Source organism: Delphinus delphis, chromosome 8 (genome assembly GCF_949987515.2).
Source record: "Delphinus delphis chromosome 8, mDelDel1.2, whole genome shotgun sequence".
In the NCBI taxonomy this organism is placed as follows: Eukaryota; Metazoa; Chordata; class Mammalia; order Artiodactyla; family Delphinidae; genus Delphinus; species Delphinus delphis.
Genome location: NC_082690.1, coordinates 44,918,086 through 44,940,633, shown reverse-complemented (window position 1 = coordinate 44,940,633; position 22,548 = coordinate 44,918,086). Strand labels below are relative to the sequence as shown.

General features: G+C 35.7%; 1 protein-coding gene across 1 annotated transcript in view; it reads left to right on the top strand.

Moving 5' to 3' along the window:
- The window catches only part of TYR (tyrosinase), a 110,135-nt gene that overhangs the window by 16,465 nt on the left and 71,122 nt on the right, over positions 1 to 22,548 (top strand). The window lies entirely within an intron of this gene.

Sequence of the window (22,548 nt, the reverse complement as noted above, 5' to 3'; positions counted from 1 at the left end):
CAGCAAAATGTATGAAAGTACCCACCAGGTCAATAAATTGAGACAAGAGGCAGCCTAATGGAGAATAAAGTCAGGTTTTCCACTAAAAAAATATTGGTGCCAAACAAAATAATACATTTTTTGACCTTTTTGTATTTTGGAATTATAGATATAGGACTGTGGACCTATAATATTTTTCTAACTTTTAGTATTTTTATCTAGTTTAAAATATTCTGTAGCTTGCAGCTTGCCCTCTGCATCTCTTCCATCTGGCTGTTCCTGAGTTATATCCTTTTACAGTAAACAGGTGAGCTAGTAAAAAACTAAATAAAGAAAAGAAAAGAAAAAATAGAATATTCTGAATGCTAGCCTCTTTGAGACAAGTCTGTTCTTTTAACTATAATAAGGGTAAAATCCCATGTAAGGTTAAGGCCCCGTCCCGTTATCCCTCAAGATTTCTGTGTTTCGTCAGAGATTCCTTATCATAGTCTCTTCTAAGGCCTACCTACTTTTCCTGAAAAGCTCTCAACTTTGCTTGCATCTTCCCTTCAGCATCTGTTCATTCTTCTCTGCTCAGTGCTGACTGAGTCATGAAACCCATCTCTGCCATCTCAATTTTCGTTATGGAAACAAACCTACAAACAAGCAAAAAATAGGAACATTCACTCAAGTTACAGATTTAATCTGAGTTCTGGGGAGACATAGGGGACCAATTCTGGCAAGGCAGATAACTCAAAATTTAACACTAGACATTCCACCTCCTAAAAACTCTTTGGCACCCTACCATGGAGACAAAACTTTCTCTTTTCTTATTTCTTCCTCCTTAACTTTTTTTTTTTGTTTCTTGTCATTGTGATTGTTGCTTTGTCCTCTAATTTCTGTTGCTCAGCTGTGCAGAATAGTGTCTCTGTCTCTTTCATTTCCTTATATTTTTCTAATCCAGAAGTTCTTAGGGCCTTGCTCTACCTCAGAAGCAATTTAAACAAGGAGAGTGTCACCCTAAAGAGGAACCTCGGCGCAGCTATTAGAATAAAAATTGTGTTTATTTTCCTTAAATAATATTAGTAATTAACGTTTTCCAAGTAATCTCTATCTGCAAGGCACTGTGCCAAAGATTCTGTATAGTACCATCTCACTTAATTCTTACAACCATCCTCTGAGGAAGATAGCATCATTATTTCTAATTTAAAGAGAGGAAACAGGATCAGAGATATCAGTAATTTGGCTACCACCCATTCGGTAAGTGGCAGAGCTAAATCTGTTTCTAGATTTGGCAAGTGCCAAAATCCAAGAGTCCTTTCCATTGTACTCTGATGACCCTGAGTGAGTTGAGCGTTTCTTGAAGGTTGAAAATATCAAGCTAGTCCTTCAATAATATAACAAGAGAAGGCAATGCCTGGTGCCCAGGAGTCTCTGAGCCTACAGACTAAGATGAAGGCACACAGACAAGTTGGTGTTCACCACGTGGGTGCATTGGGCATCCTGTTGGACTGTGCAGGGGTTAATAGCAGGATTCCAGATGCTGACTTAATGACATTATAAAGTGGGGCTCCATCCTTAAGGGAATTATATATAGTACATTACAGGTTATTCAGGCAGATTTTCTAACAGTGAGAAAGCATAAACTTTGTTATTAAGGAACATGGGCTGATCACAGAAAGAAGGTAGGGGAGCCTCACTTCTCTGGGCCTCAAGTTAAAGAAAACTGGCTTGAGCCATGTCAACTCAGCCAGTGGCTTTCAAATGAGTTTCTAATGCACAGAGTCAGTAGAGGACATCACATTAATTGTCAATAATTTGTGAATACTAATAAGTTATATCTGTGAATTATTTTTTTTCCAATAAGCTATTCTTATTTACTCATAGTCTAGTATGCTTTCTTGAGAAAGAGAGAAAAGACATTATAGCACATTATCTGGCACACAATAGGTGTTCAATATGTGTTTGATAAATGAAAACATAAATAATATCTAGGGCTCTTCCAGTTGCACCTAACCCATCACTTAGTTTGTCTATACCTGTTGTATGAAACCTATTTACTGGTAGCAAAATGTTAGAAAACATTGATCTGAGCCACCAACAAGAGTTTTTCCTGATCAGGGACACATTTATTTACTCTCTTCTTTAGAAATAATTTTAAGCTTACAGAAAAATTACAACAATAAAAACTGTACAAAACCACACATATACCTTCTACCGAGATTCACTTACCATTTACACTTGTTTTTTTCTTTCTCTCTCTCTCATTCTGAACCATCTGAGGGTAAATTGCATAGATCAGAACCCTTTACCCTTGGATATTTCAGTGTGTTTTTCCCAAGAACAAAAATATTCTTTTACATAACCACAGAACAGTTATCAACTTCAGTAAATTCTATATAGGTGTAATGCTTTAATCTAATTTACTGTTTATATTGCATTTTTTTCAATACACTAATAATATCCTTTACAGCATTTTCTTCTCTGTAAAAGAGTCCAGTCTAGGGTCAGATGGCATTTAGTTGCCATTTCTCCTTAGCCTTCTTTTAATGTGAAATATTTCCACAGCCTTTCTTTTTCTGACGAGATTCACATTTTTAGAGAATACATTCCCCCCATTTTTAACAGAATGCTCCTGTTTTTAATAGAATTTTTAGTAGAATGGATCCAGGTAATGTATTCTTAGCCAGAATTTTACAGAAGAGGTTTCATGTCTTTCTAAGAGCATTTAACATCGGAAGGCACACGATGACCCTCTGTGTCACTTTGGTGATGCTAATTTGATCACCTGTTTTACGTGTGGACCAGATTCCCCACTGTACAAAAACGGTCCCAGATTTCACCATTGCGCACACCTTCAAGCCAATTCTTATGTCTCTGTTTCATGACCCTATCATTTTTTAGCTCTTTCTTTTTTTCTGGTACAACAAAATATTCTAGACTCACCTTGTACCTACACTGCCCAAAGCCACTGGCAAACACTGCACTCTCTTCTCTCAATAAATGCAGGTGGAATTGAATTGTTAGTTTTGATTGAACCTCACAGTTATTGCTGCCCTTTTTTCTTTTGGGTCTCATGAGAAGTATTTGATGTATTTCCCATACAACAAATTCCCACAGCCAGTCCTGGGATGGAGGAACTGTTGCATTTTTGTCTACGGAAGTTATTTATGTAACCTCAGCTTTCCTCTTGGATTTAAAGGCTGAAGTAAAGATTGAAAATGTGTGATTTATGAATTGTGTGAAAGAGACACATAAAGCAAAGAAGAATTAGTATGCATTATAAAAGGTAGTCTTCTGATTAAGTGGTCCCTGTGGAGTATGGGCTATTCAATTCAAAGAAGAATCTTCTCATGTGCAAATCTCTGACTACCCATGGTGTCCCGTATTTCACACTTTATAATAATGATAATGCAAAAATTGTACTGCTGTGGGTATTGGGGAATGGGGTGGGCTGGCAGTTTAGGGAAGTGGTTAAAGGCAATCAGACTGACTGGGATTTGATCTAGGCTCTACCACTTCCTAGATCTGTTACCTTCAGTAAGCTATTTAACTCTCAGGGCCTTAATTTCATCATCTGGAAAATGTAGATAAGAGTAATAACTTAGAGGGCTCATGTAAGGATTAAATAATATAATATATGTAAGGAGCGTATAACATTTCTTCAAAAAATGGCAGCTATTATTATGTTAAACTGGAATTAGTTTTTGACAACTCAGTTATCAGTCATTAATTTTTCTGACAATTAGCTTACAAACTAAGTACAGACTGCATCCTGAGAAAATAAATCATGATGTGCTAGGTGCAGAGAAAAATATAGGGAGGAGGAAAGACAGAAGAGGAACTTTCTTGAGACAGACCCAGGGAGGGAGCATTTCTGAAGGTAAAAGTACTGCTTTTCAGAGTGAATTCCCAGAAGCAAGGAGTCAAGAGCAAAGGCAGCTCCTGATACCTAAAACAGAAGAAGGTGCAGGAACAGGAACGACTCTAATTTAATGGTATGTTCTCAGCCCCAAGCACAGTGCAACTTAGAACCATGGAACATATAGTTGGAAGACATTTCTCAATGTATTCAGTTCAACATCTCTCATTTTGCTGAGATGCCCACTATAATAGTACCACTATGTGGTCTTCCAAGAACAGAGATCAACCTACCTCATAAGGGAGAACAGGATGTTCTTTAGGTTAAGACAAAATCTAATTGCATTCAACTTAAAGAGTCCTCCATGAACCTGGTACTCTGTGAAATTATAAAAGTCCAAAGACATGAAAAGATGACTACTACACAGTTTCTGACCTTGAGGAGCTCACCAGCTAGTGAGAAAACATCACACAAACCCATAAGGAAAACACAATATGATGCTCAATAAAAAATGAGGTAGGAACCCAGAACTAAACCAGAAACATCTCCCAACCTGGAGAAATTGGAACCGGATCTTGAAATAGCAATAATTTCTCACCAAGAAGAGCAGAGAAGGAAGGGCACTTCTAGCTGTGGGAATAACATATGCAGTGGAATAGAAGTATTGAAAGCATAAGATTAGATACAACAAAATGAGAAAATGTATATGGCTAGAATATTAAGTTTGTAATGGGAAATAACAAAGAGGTATAGAAGGTTTAGAATATGCCGTGAATACCCATGTTTCTAAATCTTCTCCAGAGAGGGAAAAAATAGGCTCCTAAGAATATGTCCACAGATCCCTAGGGAATTAAGAAACTAACATTTATTATTTGTAAATGCCATTCATATCTTCCCTGTAGAAGAGATATGTTTGAAAACCCAAAGTTTAAAAGTCATGATCTAATGTTCATATCTTCAAGAACATGTCTAAATACCTTGTGTGAAACACTGCTATAGACAATGGGAGTCAAGAGGGGTTTTTAAGCAGGAACTTGATGTGATTCTATCTATGTTTCAGAAAGATGTGAATCTAGTGCCCTTAGCAGAATGCAGAAAGACTAATTAATGAGCTGTGGGAGGATCATGAATGGTGAGGGCTTTATCCAAGGCAGGGAGAATGAGATGAACATGAGTTGGTTAGAGTACAGAAACTCTTCTAGACTCTAGAGTATGGAGTATCAGAAACTCTTGATGACTACATAGGAGGCAGAAAGGTAAGCATCACTTTGAGGAGGATTATGAAATGTCTTCCACTGACTTCTAATAACTGGTCCTTGTTTTGTCCTCTTAAGTATACACCACTAAAAAATCTAGTTTATATAACAGCTCTTCTAAAAAAATCCATCTGTTATGATTCTCTAGAACGTTTTTTCATGCAGCCCTTTCACGCTTTCTATTTTATTGTGACTACCTGGGCAGTATCTTACCTCCTCATTTGCCAGAATTTCTTGAGGAGCAGTCTAGAAAATGGGTAAATGAGCTCTGGGCTTTCATGAAAGTTAATAGGGGTTTTGAAATTTTGAATGAAGTCTTAAGGTAACAGTATGCATACTTGAAGAGAAAGGCCAGTGGCCAGGCACAATGACGTCTCAAAGGATGATCTAGTCTCCAGTCTTCCTGCCTAAGAAATGGACTTTCTTGGCATATCCAGAAATGGTCACACAAACTCAAAGATAAATTACATTGACAACTGTTGTATAAACCAGAATGCTAAGGAGATTGTTTAAGTGAGGTGAGACATTCTAGTGATGGGAAGGCTCAAGGCCTCCCTGCACACCTTCTTTACCAATTCTAAGAGAATCAGAAAGCTGAGTAGCTTGGTATAGTTTGGTGTACACTGACGCAGAATGAGGTGGAGGGTTTTAGAAAGAGTTCATCCAGATCATGAGAACCTTTCTGAGCCCGGATTACTTAACTCCCCAGAATTATCACCTTGCCAACCTTGTTGATATTCTGAACAGGCAATGATCCTGATTATAATAATAACAATACAAACCTCTATATGCTAGACATTCTCATTTCCAACGTGTCTTATTACTTAATCCTCACAACAGTCTTGAGATATTTAATATTCACTGATTAAGCTGATGCACCATCTTCAGTGAAGTAGTTATTCTAATGAGTTTAGGAGACAACCTGTCTTCTTCTAGTTGAACGAACTGATTCAACTCATTTGACTTGAAGAATAACATTTTTTTCTCTTTACTCCAAGTTCTTAGGGCAAATAGGACCCTTCCTATTACATGTAAGAAATTCGAACAAGTGTCCTGCATATTATTTTCCAAGTGGGTTTGCTTTGAATTGTGATTCTTTTACTAGGAGATAATGTTACCTTTTTTAAAAGCCTGAAATAATACGGAGTGCTATATTATGGAGAAGGCTTTGTGGATATGCAAGCATGTTTTTTAAGATTCTAGGGAAGAAGCTGCTCTCAGGGATGAGTTAATACTTATGTGTTAGGTTCACAAAAAACAAGTCAAGCTTAATTCCTATATATACAAATGCCTTTTAAATTCTTAATCAGTGCTTTGCTTCCCAAAGCTGAAGGGTGGCAAGACCAGAATACATTCATTTTATCTGGTCATTAGAAGCTCTCTAGTCAGGGTGCAGTGAGAGCCTGCTAGAAACTATGACGTTTGAGCATTAGGGAGCATTTTAATTTTTTTGCAGAAACAATTTTTTTAGACCCATTGACATTGTTCAGACATCTGTTTGGTAGAAACTCACGGTTGTATATTTTTTCAGAAAAAAAAACCCTTAAACACAGAATAAGTAGTTTAAATTTGGGGATATTATTGCTTGATACTCAGTAAACTTTTAGCAACAAATGTGTTAGTAATATACCCTGGAGCTCTCTCTGTAAAAAACAAAATGGTCAGTCCCCATGTATTTATACATTTTTAAACGACTCTTCCAATTCTTCCCGCTTCTACCAGTTGTACTGGCATGCAAATTGTTCTTGCCAAATGTGAATGTTGCGAAAGTAAAGTAATTTATTTAAGACACATGTCAGCTGCGTTATGAATTAGAAGGTGCTGGTATTATGTACTGGCAAACACCACTTTAGAAAGCAACACTAGAGAAAGAGAGATGAAAAACATCCCATGTTGGGACAGGACATTTTAAAGTGGATTGAAATACTAATTTTGAAGGCATATAGTAATATATTTGAGCATCAATTCTAACATTATGAGTATCTTCTCCCTCATTTAAAAATGTATTTAATAATTACATATTTAGGCTACTGTGAGGATGTATGCATACCTAGCTCCTACTATATATGCAAGATATGTTTCTCTTTTCCCCCACCCCTGTCTTCTCTGCAATCTTCAATAGTCATCCCAACTTCCCTTATAATTTGGCATAGGTTACTAGTCTTCATGATGTGTATTTACTCATAATAGACAGCTTTCATTCACTTTTTCATCATTTGAATTCACGGCTGTGGAAAATGGTTGTTTGCTAAGGGATAATATCATTTTCCAATAATTCAACTTAAGGTCCTAGAAGATCTTTAAGGAGCAAATTAATAACGTACCTCTTGTAAATATAGAGTCAGGCATTTGGGCTTTGGAGTTTTCACTTCGTTGGGACAAATCTTGGTGAAAATGCCACCACTCATTAGCAATAAACACTGAAAAGAAAAAGCAGAATTCTATTTTATGTATTTATTCACTTAACAAATATGAGTTGAGAGACTTCAGGAACCAAAGACAAATTGCCTATGTCTCATGTATACATAGGACTGCTTTATAATCTTCTACAGCAATTGATCTGTTCAATAAGATATTTTGGTTTCAGTATCTATTTACAACTCTTAGAATATATGGAGAACTCTACAAAGCTTTTATTTATGTGAGTTATATTGATGGCTACTTAGCATTTTTAAAACTAAATCTGAGAAGATTTGAAAGTATTTATTGATTCATTAAAATTATAAATATTAATCATTACATGCTAGTGTAGATAACATAATTACAATATATTTTCAAAAACTAGTAAATGGCATGGCACTGATTTATATATTTGCAAAAAGAAGAGATCTGGATTCTATGTCTGCTTCTATCCTCAACATATTATGATATGGGGTTTGATTGAAGAACTTGAAGAAAATACATCTTCACACATATAAAATTGGAATAGGAGCAGTATTTTTAAAAATATCCTCTGATAATTCTGGATCTGCTTTTTCTTTCTCTACCAAAACTTAACTAGTGGTAATTTCTTTTTTTTTTTTAAATTTCAACTTCCATTTATTGAGGTATATTTAGATGTCAGACACTGTGCTAAGAGCAATACGTATATTATTCATTCTAATCTTTGTAAAGATGCCACAAGGTAGGTATTATTATTATTACCATGATTATATTTTAACAGGAAAGGAAATTGAGACTTGGAGACAATAAGTTATTTTTCATGACTTATGGCTGCTAAATAAAGAGCTGAGTTTCAAGGCTACTTGACACCAGAACCCAGGCTCTTAATATGCATTTTAGGGCATAAATTCATTAAAACAATGTTTTTTACCTTGTTAAGAATAACTAATATATAGTCTATGGATTCTACATAACTCTGGGAGGATTTTAAAAATACTTTTTGTGTTAAAATAATTATACAGGAAGTTGCAGAAGTACAGAAACTTCCTAGGTACCCTTCACCCAGTTTCCTCCGATGGGTACATTTTACATGATTATAGTACAATATCAAAACCAGGAAGTTAATATTGATACATATGTCTGGAAATTCTATGTCATTGTTTTTTTAACTTGTGAGTTTTTTTCTTTGTTTGTTTTGCTTTCTCCCCTTTTCTTTCATTTATTTATTTATTTTTTGGCTGCACTTGGTCTCAGTTGCGGTACACAGGATCTTTAGTTGTGGCATGCAGACTCTTGGTTGCGGCATGAGGGATCTACTTCCCCCACCAGGGATTGAACCTGGGCCCCCGGCATTGGGAGCGTGGAGTCTTACTCACCAGACCGCCAGGGAAGTCCCAAATTCAATGTCATTTTATCACATCTGTAGATTCAGGTAACCATCACGACAATCACGACACAGAACTATTCCATCACCAGGAAGATTTCCCTTGTGCTACCTCTTTAGAGTCACATCTGCCCCCATTCTCCTACCATCCCTAACCCCTAGCAAGCACTATTATCTATCTCTATAATTCTGTCATTTTGAAAATGTTAAACAGAATCATAGAGTATAGGACCTTAGGAGACTGGCTTTTTTCAGGGGCATAATGCCCTTGAGACCTATCCCAGTTGTTGCCTGTATCAACAGTCTACTCCTTTCTATTGCCTAGTAGTATTCTGTGTTCAATATACCACAGCTTGTTTAACTATCACCTATTGAAGGACCTTTTGGTTGTTTCCAGTTTGGGGCTATTACAAATAAAGCAGCTGCAAACTATCATATACAGATTTTTGTGTGGACACAAGTTTTTATTTCTCCAACACAAATGTCCAGAAGAGCGATGGCTGGCTTGTATGGTAAGTATATGTTTAGTTTTTTAAGAAACTGCTAAACTATTTCCCAGAGTGGCTGTACAATCTTACATTCCTATCAACAATGTACGAGAAACCCAGTTCCTCAGCATCTTCAGCAGCATTTGGTATTCTCACTACTTTGTATTTTAGCTGTTCTAATAGGTATACAGTGATATCTCACGATGGACTTAATCTGATTTTCCCTAATAGCTAGTGATGTTAAACATCTTTTCATTTGCTTAGTTGCCATGCTATCTGTATGTCTTTTTTGATGAAATGCCTCTTCATATCTTTTGCCCATTTTCTAATTGGATTTAGTATTTTTACTGTTGAGTTTTGAGAGTTCTTTACATATTTTAGATACAAATTCTTTGGTCACATATATGATTTATAAATATTTTCTCCCAGTCTGTAGCTTGTACTTTTATTCTCCTAACAGAATCCTTCACAGAGCAAAAGTTTTTAATTGCATGTATATATGTGCAATTAATTTAAAGTAATTAAATAATTAAAAATAATGTATACATATATTAAACATATACATGTTATATATATGTCTATATATTAAACATATACATATTACATATACAATATGCATATATAACTTTATCTATAAACTGCAAAGATAGCAACTTGGAAGTCTTTCCAAATGACACTGTCATTTGCATCAGAAATTCTGCTAGTGTTTACAAGTCGTGTCTTGGCAATAGCACACAAAAACAGCAAATATCATGACTTATTCTATATCAGGCACTTTACCAAAATATGCATCCAAAACACAGACAAGCATGTGGGCAAGTTGCTACTAATCCAAGTAAATTGTACATTAAGACAGCTTATACTTTATAAGATTTTCAAAACACTCTCATTCAAGATAGTAACTGTTTCATAAGCAGCATGAGAGGAATTTTCAGAGTCTGAGATTAAGAAAATTGGAAGATGGCATTCAGGAAGACAGAAATTATGCAATATAATTTAATACAATTTCTTTAGGTAGCAAACTTTGTAGGAAATAGCTGTATTATATTTCACAGTTGATTAAATATATATATAGTAGAAAGAAAAATCTAAACTTTCAAAGATTTGATTCTATAATGTACATTTGAGAAATAGGTTTTGAAAGAGTAACACTATGGGGTGACTAGGTTTACTGAAGTAGTAAAGTGAAACTGGAGACAATCGTCCAGCTTTTCAAATTGTCTAGACTTTGTTTTTCTGGATTGGTTTAGATCTCTTTAGAAGTATTAACATAAAACAAAAGGATGAGTATCTCTCCTTCTAAGTATTAGGTTCAGTGTTATTAATTCTAGGTTTTAACCAATAGATGAAATGTATATTATAACTATAAATGGTATTGTTTTAATTGTTGTCGGGCTAGAGAAGCAGGTAATTTAAGTCTATGAATGTCTAACCTTTTAACCTGTATTAGCTGAGGGGCAACAGTTTTCCTTGGCAATCCTTTTTATATAATCACAAAGACTAATTCCAGAAGTAACAAAATATTCTAAATTCTAAAATAAGTTTGTCTCCATAATATAACTTCAATTTTTTTTTTAATTCTTTGTTGGGGGTGTGGGTTTGTCCTGTGCATTGCAGGATGTTTAGCAACATCCCTGGCCTCTACCAGTGGGTCAGTAGCACACCCTCCTGCTTAGCTTTTTTTTTTTTTTTTTAATTGTTGAATTTAGAAAATTTTTTTTATACAGCAGGTTCTTATTAGTCATCAATTCTATACACGTCAGTGTATACATGTCAATCCCAATCGCCCAATGCATCACACCACCAACCCCACCACCCTGCCGCTTTCCCTGCTTGGTGTCCATATGTTTGTTCTCTACATCTGTGTCCCAATTTCTGCCCTGCAAACTGGTTCATCTGTACCATTTTTCTAGGTTCCACATATATGCGATAATATACAATATTTGTTTTTCTCTTTCTGACTTACTTCACTCTGTATGACAGTCTCTAGATCCATCCACATCTCAACAAATGACCCAATTTCGTTCCTTTTTATGGCTGAGTAATATTCCATTGTATATATGTACCACATCTTCTTTATCCATTCATCTGTCAATGGGCATTTAGGTTGCTTCCATGACCTGGCTATTGTAAACAGTGCTGCATTGAACATTGGGGTGCATGTGTCTTTTTGAATTATGGTTTTCTCTGGGTATATGCCCAGTAGTGGGCTTGCTGGATCATATGGTAATTCTCTTTTTAGTTTTTTAAGGAACCTCCATACTGTTCTCCATAGTGGCTGTATCAATTTACATTCCCACCAACAACGCAAGAGGGTTCCCTTTTCTCCACACCCTCTCCAGCATTTGTAGTTTGTAGATTTTCTGATGATGCCCATTCTAACTGGTGTGAGGTGATACCTCACTGTAGTTTTGATTTGCATTTCTCTAATAATTAGTGATTTTGAGCAGCTTTTCATTTGCTTCTTGGCCATCTGTATGTCTTCTTTGGAGAAAGGTCTATTTAGGTCTTCTGCCCATTTTTGGATTGGGTTGTTTGTTTTCTTAATATTGAGTTGCATAAGCTGTTTATATATTTTGGAGATTAATGCTTTGTCTCTTGATTCATTTGCAAATATTTCTCCCATTCTCTGGGCTGTCTTTTCATCTTGTTTATTGTTTCCTTTGCTGTGCAAAAGCTTTGAAGTTTCATTAAGTCCCATTTGTTTATTTTTGTTTTTATTTCCATGACTCTAGGAGGTGGATCAAAAAAGATCTTGCTGTGATTTATGTTAAAGAGTGTTCTTCCTATGTTTTCTTCTAAGAGTTTTATAGTGTCCGGTCTTACATTTAGGTCTCTAATCCATTTTGAGCTTATTTTTGTGTATGGTGTTAGGGAGTGTTCTAGTTTCATTCTTTTACATGTAGCTGTCCAGTTTGCCCAGCGCCACTTATTGAAGAGGCTGTCTTTTCTCCATTGTATATCCTTGCGTCCTTTGTCATAGATTAGTTGACCATAGGTGCGTGGGTTTATCTCTGGGCTTTCTATCTTGTTCCACTGATCTATGTTTCTGTTTTTGTGCCAGTACCATGTCATCTTGATTACTGTAGCTTTATAGTATAGTCTGAAGTCAGGGAGTCTGATTCCTCCAGCTCTGTTTTTTCCCTCGAGATAGCTTTGGCTCTTCGGGGTCTTGTGTGTCTCCATATAAATTTTAAGATTTATTGTTCTAGTTCCGTAAAAAATGCCACTGGTAATTTGATAGGGATTGCATTGAATCTGCAGATTTCTTTGGATAGTATAGTCATTTTCACAATATTGATTCTTTCAGTCCAAGAACATGGTATATCTCTCCATCTCTTTGTATCATCTTTGATTTCTTTCATCAGTGTCTTATAGTTTTCTGCATACAGGTCTTTGTCTCCTTAGGTAGGTTTATTCCTAGATATTTTATTCTTTTTGTTGCAATGGTAATGGGAGTGTTTTCTTGATTTCACTTTCAGATTTTTCATCATTAGTGTATAGGAAGGCCAGAGATTTCTGTGCATTAATTTTGTATCCTGCCTCTTTACCAAATTCATTGATTAGCTCTCATAGTTTTCTGGTAGCATCTTTAGGATTCTCTATGTATAGTATTGTGTCATCTGCAAACAGTGACAGCTTTACTTCTTCTTTTCTGATTTGGATTCCTTTTATTTCCTTTTCTTCTCTGATTGCTGTGGCTAAAACTTCCAAAAGTATGTTGAATAAGAGTGCTGAGAGTGGGCAACCTTGTCTTGTTCCTGATCTTAGTGGAAATGCTTTCAGTTTTTCACCATTGAGGACGATGTTGGCTGTGGGTTTGTCATATAGGGCCTTTATTATGTTGAGGAAAGTTCCCTCTATGCCTACTTTCTGCAGGGTTTTTATCATAAATGGGTGTTGAATTTTGTTGAAAGCTTTCTCTTCATCTATTGAGATGATCATATGGTTTTTCTCCTTCAATTTGTTAATATGGTGTATCATGTTGATAGATTTACGTATATTGAAGAAACCTTACATTCCTGGAATAAACCCCACTTGATCATGGTGTATGATCCTTTTAATGTGCTGCTGGAGTCTGTTTGCTAGTATTTTGTTGAGGATATTTGCATCTATGTTCATCAGTGATATTGGCCTATAGTTTTCTTTCTTTGTAACATTCTTCTCTGGTTTTGGTATCAGGGTGATGGTAGCCTCGTAGAATGAGTTTGGGAGTATTCCTCCCTCTGCTATTTTGGAAGAGTTTGAGAAGGATAGGTGTTAGCTCTTCTCTAAAGATTTGATAGAATTCGCCTGTGAAACCATCTGGTCCTGGGCTTTTGTTTGTTGGAAGATTTTTAATCACAGTTTCAATTTCAGTGCTTGTGATTGGTCTGTTTATGTTTTCTATTTCTTCCTGATTCAGTCTTGGCAGGTTTGTATTTTTATGAATTTGTCCATTTCTTTCCAGTTGTCCATTTTATTGGCATAGAGTTGCTTGTAGTAATCTCTGACGATCTTTTGTATTTCTGCAGTGTCAGTTGTTACTTCTCATTTTTCATTTCTAATTCTATTGATTTGAGTCTTCTCCCTTTTTTTCTTGATGAGTTGGGCTAATGGTTTATGAATTTTGTTTATCTTCTCAAAGAACCAGCTTTTAGTTTTATTGATCTTTGGTATTGTTTCCTTCATTTCTTTTTCATTTATTTCTGATCTGATCTTTATGATTTCTTTCCTTCTGCTAACTTTGGGTTTTCTTTGTTCTTCTTTCTCTAATTGCTTTAGGTGCAAGGTTAAGTTGTTTATTCGAGATGTTTCCTGTTTCTTAAGGTAGGATTGTATTGCTATAAACTTCCCTCTTAGAATTGCTTTTGATGTATCCCATAGATTTTGGGTCATCGTGTCTCCATTGTCTTTTGTTTCTAGGTACTTTTTGATTTCCTCTTTGATTTCTTCAGTGATCACTTCGTTATTAAGTAGTGTATTGTTTAGCCTCCATGTGTTTGTATTTTTTACAGAGCTTTTCCTGTAATTGATATCTAGTCTCATAGCATTGTGGTCGGAAAAGATACTTGATACAATTTCAATTTTCTTAAATTTACCAACGCTTGATTTGTGACCCAAGATATGATCTATCCTGGAGAATGTTCCATGAGCACTTGAGAAAAATGTGTATTCTGTTGTTTTTGGTTGGAATGTCCTATAAATATCAATTAAGTCCATCTTGTTTAATGTATCATTTAAAGGTTGTGTTTCCTTATTTATTTTCATTTTGGATGATCTGTCCATTGGTGAAAGTGGGGTGTTAAAGTCCCCTACTATGAATGTGTTACTGTTGATTTCCCCTTTTATGGCTGTTAGTATTTGCCTTATGTATTGAGGTGCTCCTATGTTGGGTGCATAAATATTTACAATTGTTATATCTTCTTCTTGGATCGATCCCTTGATCATTATGTAGTGTCCTTCTTTGTCTCTTCTAATAGTCTTTATTTTAAAGTCTATTTTGTCTGATATGAGAATTGCTACTCCAGCTTTCTTTTGGTTTCCATTTGCATGGAATATCTTTTTCCAGCCCCTCAGTTTCAGTCTGTATGTGTCTCTAGGTCTGAAGTGCGTCTCTTGTCGACAGCATATATATGGGTCTTGTTTTTGTATCCATTCAACTAGCCTGTGTCTTTTGCTGAGAGCAATTAATCCATTCACATTTAAGGTAATTATCGATATGTATGTTCCTATTTCCATTTTCTTTATTGTTTTGGGTTTGTTATTGTAGGTCTTTTCCTTCTCTTATATTTCTTGCCTAGAGAAGTTCCTTTAGCATTTTTTGTAAAGCTGGTTTAGTGGTGCTGAACTGTCTCTGCTTTGCTTGTCTGTAAAGGTTTTAATTTCTCCATCAAATCTGAATGAGATCCTTGCCGGGTAGAGTAATCTTGGTTGTAGATTTTTCTCCTTCATCACTTTACATATGTCCTGCCAGTCCCTTCTGGCTTGCAGAGTTTCTGCTGAAAGATCAGCTGTTAACCTTATGGGGATTCCCTTGTGTGTTATTTGTCGTTCTTCCCTTGCTAGTTTTAATATGTTTTCTTTGTATTTAATTTTTGACAGTTTGATTAATATGTGTCTCGTCATGTTTCTCCTTGGGTTCATCCTCTATGGGACTCTGCACTTCCTGGACTTGCATGACTATTTCCTTTCCCATGTTTGGGAAGTTTTCGACTATGATCTCTTCAAATATTTTCTCGGGTCCTTTCTCTCTCTCTTCTACTTCTGGGACCCCTATAATGCGAATGTTGTTTGGTTTAATATTGTCCCAGAGGTCTCTTAGGCTGTATCATTTCTTTTCATTCTTTTTTCTTTATTCTGTTCCACAGCAGTGAATTCCACCATTCTGTCTTCCAGGTCACTCATCCATTCTTCTGCCTCAGTTATTCTGCTATTGATTCCTTCTAGTTTAGTTTTCATTTCAATTATTGTATTGTTCATCTCTGTTTGTTTGTTCTTTAATTCTTCTAGGTCTTTGTTAACCATTTCTTGCATCTTCTTGATCTTTGCCTCCATTCTTTTTCCAAGGTCCTGGATCATCTTCACTATCATTATTCTGAATTGTTTTTCTGGAAGGTTGCCTATGTCCAGTTCATTTAGTTGTTTTTCTGGGGTTTTATCTTGTCCCTTCTTCTGGTACATAGCCCTCTGCCTTTTCATCTTGTCTATCTCTCTGTGAATGTGGTTTTTGTTCCACAGGCTGCAGGATTGTAGTTCTTCTTCTGCTGTCTGACCTCTCTAACTTCAATATTTTATTTGAAATATCTTCTTAATATGCATCAGTAATGAGTCTAGTTTGTGTCCTTCTAGAGAAGATACATCCTCTTTTCAAATACCTGCTAGTGTTGGAGGGTTTCCTGCAGAGGCAGGGGGAGGCTGTGTCTCACCATGGGGACAAGGACACTGGCAGCAGAAGTTCTGGGAAGTACTACTTGGCATGAGCCCTCCCAGAGTCCACCATTAGCCCCACCAAAGAATCTGTAGGCTCTACTCCTGGGTCACCTCAGGCCAAACAACCTAGTGGTAATTTCTTAAATGTTTAGTTGCACTGTCAAAGCTGAAAGCATATCAATAAACTTTTTGTATTTTTTACATTAAATTTCATTGATCTAGCTACATTATGAATAAATGTTTTTTCTATAATTAATTTGTAATATCAAGCATGGATCATTTACAAAATACTGTAATATTTTGAGACTGGATCAGTATTACAGATACATATTCACTGAGATATGCAGATCCTTCAAATGTTGTAATATCTCATTATACAGTATTAAAAAGTCACATTTATTAATATCACGAACAATCTCATCAGAAATGTCTTTAAATACTGAGAATCTGGCAAACTTACAGTGATTGAATAAAATTTTCCAGAATTCTAATTTTTGCTTGAAAGCTCAAATTTTCTATAGGTGAAAATATCATCAGTTGTTTTATTTTAAGTGACATACTTTCAAGAAATTGTCTGCCAAATGCTGAAATCTGAATAACAATAGTTTACCTCTCAATTGTGCTGTCAGGTAAAAATGGCATTGCATGAAAAGTATGGTTATTTCAGCTCTCAACACAAACACAAGTGCTTTTTCTTTAAGTAACCATCATACTTCAAAATGCAGCAGAAATATTATGTTTTTGTGTCCCATTCTGTCTTCCTTAGGTTGGCAGAGCAGAACTTAGATCTCTGATACACTTCCAATCCTGCATCTGTTATAATGCCCAGCACTAATCACTCTATGTGGGAATCTTAGAAGTAATATTTGTGTGAAAACAATTGATGTTTTAGATGTCCATAAAGCAGAAGAATCATAGTTAACATACTAATAAATGTGCACAGTTTTCCACTTCTGGGAAAGTAGATTAGATATACTTTTCCTTATTCCTCTCTGCTTTTTGACATCAGTCTTAGTAAGATCTTTCTGGATATGTTGCTTCAGTTAGAGGAAACAAAAGCAAAAATAAAAAATGAGACTATCTCAAGCTAAAAAGATTCTGCACAGCAAAAAAATAAACAGTCAACAAAATGAAAAGACAACCTACTGAATGGGAGAAGATTTTGCAAATCATATATCTGATAAGGGGTTAATGTCCAAAATATACAAAAACCCATACAACTCAAAAACAACAAAAAACAGAGAACCTAATTTTAAAATGGACAGAGAAGCTGAATAGACACTTTTTCAAAGATGATCTACAGCACATGAAAAGATGTTCAACATCAGTAATTATTAGTAAAATACAAATCAAAACCACAGTGAGATATCACCTCACACCCGTTATAATGGCTGTTATCAAAAAAGCAAGAAATTAGAAGTGTTGGAGAAGATGGGGAGAAAAGACAACCCTCTACAACTGCTGGTGGGAATGTAAATTGGTGCAGCCACTATGGAAAACAGTATGGAGATTCCTCAAAAATTAAGGATAGAACTACTGTATGAACCAGGTATTCCATTTCTGAGTATTTATCTGAAGAATATGAAAACATTAATTTGAAAAGATATATGCACCCCTATGTTCATTGTAGCATTATTTACAAGATATGGAAACAACCTAAGTGTCCATCAGTGGTTGAGGAATAAAGATGAGATAAACACACATACACACACATGCGCACACACACACACATACACACAAAATGGTATACTACTCAGCCATAAAAAATATAAAAATTTTGCCATCTACAAAACATGGATGGACCTTGAGGATATTATCCTAAATGAAATAAGTCAGACAGAGAAAGACAAATACTCTATGATTTTATACTAAAAAAAAACAAACAAAAAACAAATGAACAAACAAAACCAAAGGAAAACAAACAGGTAGATAGAGAGAACAGAGTATTGGTTACCAGAGGGGAAGGGATTGGAGGAGGGCAGAACGGGTAAATGGGGTCAACTTATGGTGATGGATAGTACTAAATTTTTGCTATAGTGTCTATGGAAGTTGAATATAATGTTGTACATGTGAAACTTATATAACATTATAAACCAATGTTACCTCAATGAATTTTAAAAAATAAAATAAACTTTTGATTTATAAATCTCAAGAAACTTACTTAGGAAAATCTGCTCTTAAAAGATTACAGTTGCAAATACCAACGGTTAACTCTAGTCTCCATCTTTTTAGAGCCAATCAGTTTCATGCCAGAGACTATGAATAATTATCCTTTCCTTCTTTACAGTTAAATTTAGGAAGATCAAAGTGATTCTTTATTTATGTAGGTATCAATTTCAGCAGAAATTTCTGTTACAGCTTTAGCTGGATCCAAGGGAATACATGTGAAATAGAAGCTTGAGTATGTGTTGAGATACCACTTTCCTCAAGATAAAAGCCATTCCATTGTTTAAAAAAAATCATTAAGTTTACTGCATTGTACAACTCTAGGGACACCATCCAAATTTTATTGTATTGTGCTCTAGGGAATGAAATTATCATAAAATATAATGTAAATGGTACTCCCCAGGGGTGGGTTTTTTTACTGTACTATAAATCTATTTTCTCTTAAAAATTAAAACTTAAAAAAACCTAATAGCTAACATTTATTGAGAGGTTACTAAATGTTAGTTATTTCAGTATCCAATTTATCTACCTTGTATCAACCTTACCCTAAGTGGTGAGTTCTATTTATTACCCCCATTTTATAGATGAAAAAAATATGTCAAAAGGCAAAGTCATCTGCTTACAGCACATAGATCATAAGAGCTGAAATCCAAACATAGATCATAAAAGCTGGAATCCAAAATCAATACCAAACTCTGAGCTCATAATCTCATCAGGAAATGCTTAGAAATATGATAAGTGTACTTAGATACTTGAAGAGCGACTGTTACCAACTGCCAAGTCCATGTGCCCGATGCACAGTGAAGCCAAACGATACCAAAACATCGGACTTTGGAGCACAGAGAGGTTTATTGCAGGAGATGGGTGTCTCATGCCTTAAAATAACCCCAAACTTCCCAAAAGCTTTCAGCAAAGCCCTTTTAAAGGCAAGGTGAGGGAGGGCCATGGTTAGTTTTTGCAAACTTCTTGGTGTTGGATCCTTTATTCTTGCAGCTGTCCGTGTAGGTCAGGTCACGGTCAGGTTATGATGTTCCTGTAAACCTCCAACAAAACAAATATTGTTCTCTGTTCTGCAAATTTTTATCTAAAAATGTAATGCTCTTAAAGGTTAACAGCCAGAGAAGGGGCTCACAGAGCATCCCTTGGATGTCAGACCAGGCTCATGTCGCACCTGCTGGATGGCTGGTGTGGGACGAGGCCTGAGGTCACCTCCGCCAATGTCATCTCTCCTCACAGTAGCCCACAGGCCACTGCTCCTCATTGGGGCTGCCCACCAGCTGTCACTGAGGGCACTGCTGTCTGGGAGATTTTACAAGCCAAGGTAGCTACCTCACAGGCCGCCACCCTGCCCCTATTAGACGGTCTCTGCTCTTGAACTCAAGACTTGAGACCCTGTGTATGTCATTTAACTTCACATAGCACATCTTTTTCATCTATAAAATGGAGATAATATTTCTGTACTATCTCTTAGTGTTCATGTGAGTATCAAATAAGATAATGTTTGTTAAAAGTGGGAAACTGCTGTTATATTACAATGAAGAAAGTACTTCTTTTATTCAAAGTATTAGAATTTTGTTATCTTTTTTCAATAATTTTACCCCAAACTGTATTTATTTTTCTTTTTCATCCTAGAGTAAGTTCAGAATCTTGTGACAGTGACCTCACAGTAGGTGACTTGACAATAAAAGCTTTGAAAACGTGCAAACTTGGAATTATAACTTTAGTGCTTAATAAGTAGAAGACAGTGTATTAATAAAAGGGATCAGTTTTAATAAATACTTGAAATATGGTAATTAATCAGGATAAGAAGCATCACTTGTATATACACCAAAAGAAACTGTGGTTCTAAGTATTCCTTCCGAGATTCCACATGCCATTAGTTTCACAGGACATTGTTGAATTAGTCTATTTCTCCTTCTGTTAAAATATTGTAAGAAAGAAAACCCAAATAATGTGGTTTTTAAAAAGTAGATATCTATTTTGCTCTCATGAAACAATAAAGAGGTAGATGACCCAGAACTGATGGTACAATTCTATGGTCCTTTACTCCCAGCTTCCATCTCTAGATTTTCATTCTAATATCTTCATCCTAATCAGTAGGAAGAACACAAAATGGAGAAAGGAGTACATGCCCATTTCTCTTTAAAGACCTAAGTTGGACGTGTCTCTCATCAATTCTATTTTATCCCTATGGTCACACAGACATGGCCACATTTAGCTCTAAAGGGAAACTGGAAAATATGGTCTCCATCTAGTGGCCATGTGCCCTACATTTAGTATATTCATTGTTTGGAAAAAGAGGAGAATTAGTATTGGTGAAAAAAGTAGCAGTTTCTGTCACAATCCCTTTTCCTAGTGTTCACTGAAATGCGTATAATTAAAATCATATACCTTTACCACAGTATTATGTCTACTACATTTCATATAAAATAACATTAATTCTGTAGTGGTAAATGAAGTGTCAAAATATTCTTTTACTCCAGACCTCTCAAGTTATTAAACTTATGAGTACTTTTTTCATAACAAGAAATTAATGTATCAGAGTAACATGCTAGGATGTTATAGACTAAATGTTTGTGTTCCCTCCAAATTCATATGTTGAAACCTACTTCTTCCCCAATGTGATGGTAGGATTAGATGAGGTCACGAGGATGGAGCCCTCATAAATTGGACTAGTGCTATTATAAGAGTCACAACAGAGCTTGCCCCCTTCTCTGATCTCTACCATGTGAGGATACAACCAGAATTCAGCAGTTTGCAACCTGCAAGAGGACCCTCTCTGGAATCTGACCACGTTAGCACCCTTTTCTCAGACTTCCAGCCTCCAGAACTGTGAGAAATAGATTTCTGTTGTTTATAAGCAACTCAAACTAGGGTGCTTTTCTATAATGGTCCATACTGACAAGATATAGATGCTGTAACAAGCAAACCCCCAAATCTAGTGGCCTAACCTAATAAAAATTGGTTCATTTCTTGCTCACACCAAGTCCAGTTTGGATGTTAATGGTTGGTGAGTGGCCTCTCACATGGTATTTTTAGTGACTCCACTATCCCCCAGCTCTCTGATGGATCTTCTGCATCTTCTGGGAGACAAGAGAAGAGAGTGTTTGGAGGGTCCTACAGGAGAAATATACAGGTCAAGCCTGGAGGTGGTCCATTTACCTCTGCCCACATTCTACTGTCTACGATTCATTAACAGGGCCACATCTAAATATGAGTTTGGTTATGCGTAAAGGAGTTTGAGGAAATGGGTTTTGTGAACATATTAAATGGAAGTGTGTTAGCTCTTTCTGTTTGAGACTTTTCAATTTTTTCCCCCTCTAGGATCCAATGATTGCTGGGAGTTTTAGTTTTCGGCTAGGATGCTTCACTTACATTGAAGCCTCTATTCTTGGCTAAGAAAAATTACTGATTTTCTCTCATTTGCCATTGTTTTCTTTCCTACAATATTTTCCCTGTTTGTCTCATTTTCCACCAAGTATGAAAAAGCAGAGAAATTCTGTTTTCCTTAGCCATTCCAGATTCTTCTTCCCAATGACACCTCCCAAAATATATTCCTTGATTTAGGGGTGAATGATTATTTCCATTAACATGCTTTGTTTGAATGAAGAATTGCCTATCTCTTCTCTCCTAACATCTATTATCATCTCCTTTATGCTGAGCAACACCATAACTATTTTTCATACAAGCTGTTCAGGGATTTCTCTATATGTAATTAATTACTCCATCAGGAGAATATTGAGAGAATCACCTATTAAATAAAAACACAAGAATCAGATTCAGGGTCATGATCCATTTTCCTCAGTCTTAAACCTTGGAACATTAAGGGCATGTTCCAAAAAATTTTAGTTTAATTGATTTTAAAATTGCGCTAGCAACTGGAGTTACATGTCTTAGAAAGAGAAATAAATATTCCATAATTATTTATTGAACAAACTTTTATAAAGCATCTACTGTGTGCAGGCACTTTGCAATATACTAGGAATAACTAGTGAATATGATGCAGATCTTTCTCTCTTGGAATTTACAGTCTAATTAAGAACTGGACCATGAACAAGTAATTAATATCTAAAGGAAATAAATGATTAAAAAGAGGGAATTATAAGTGTTATTAAGTAGAAGGATCTAACCGAGTGTTTA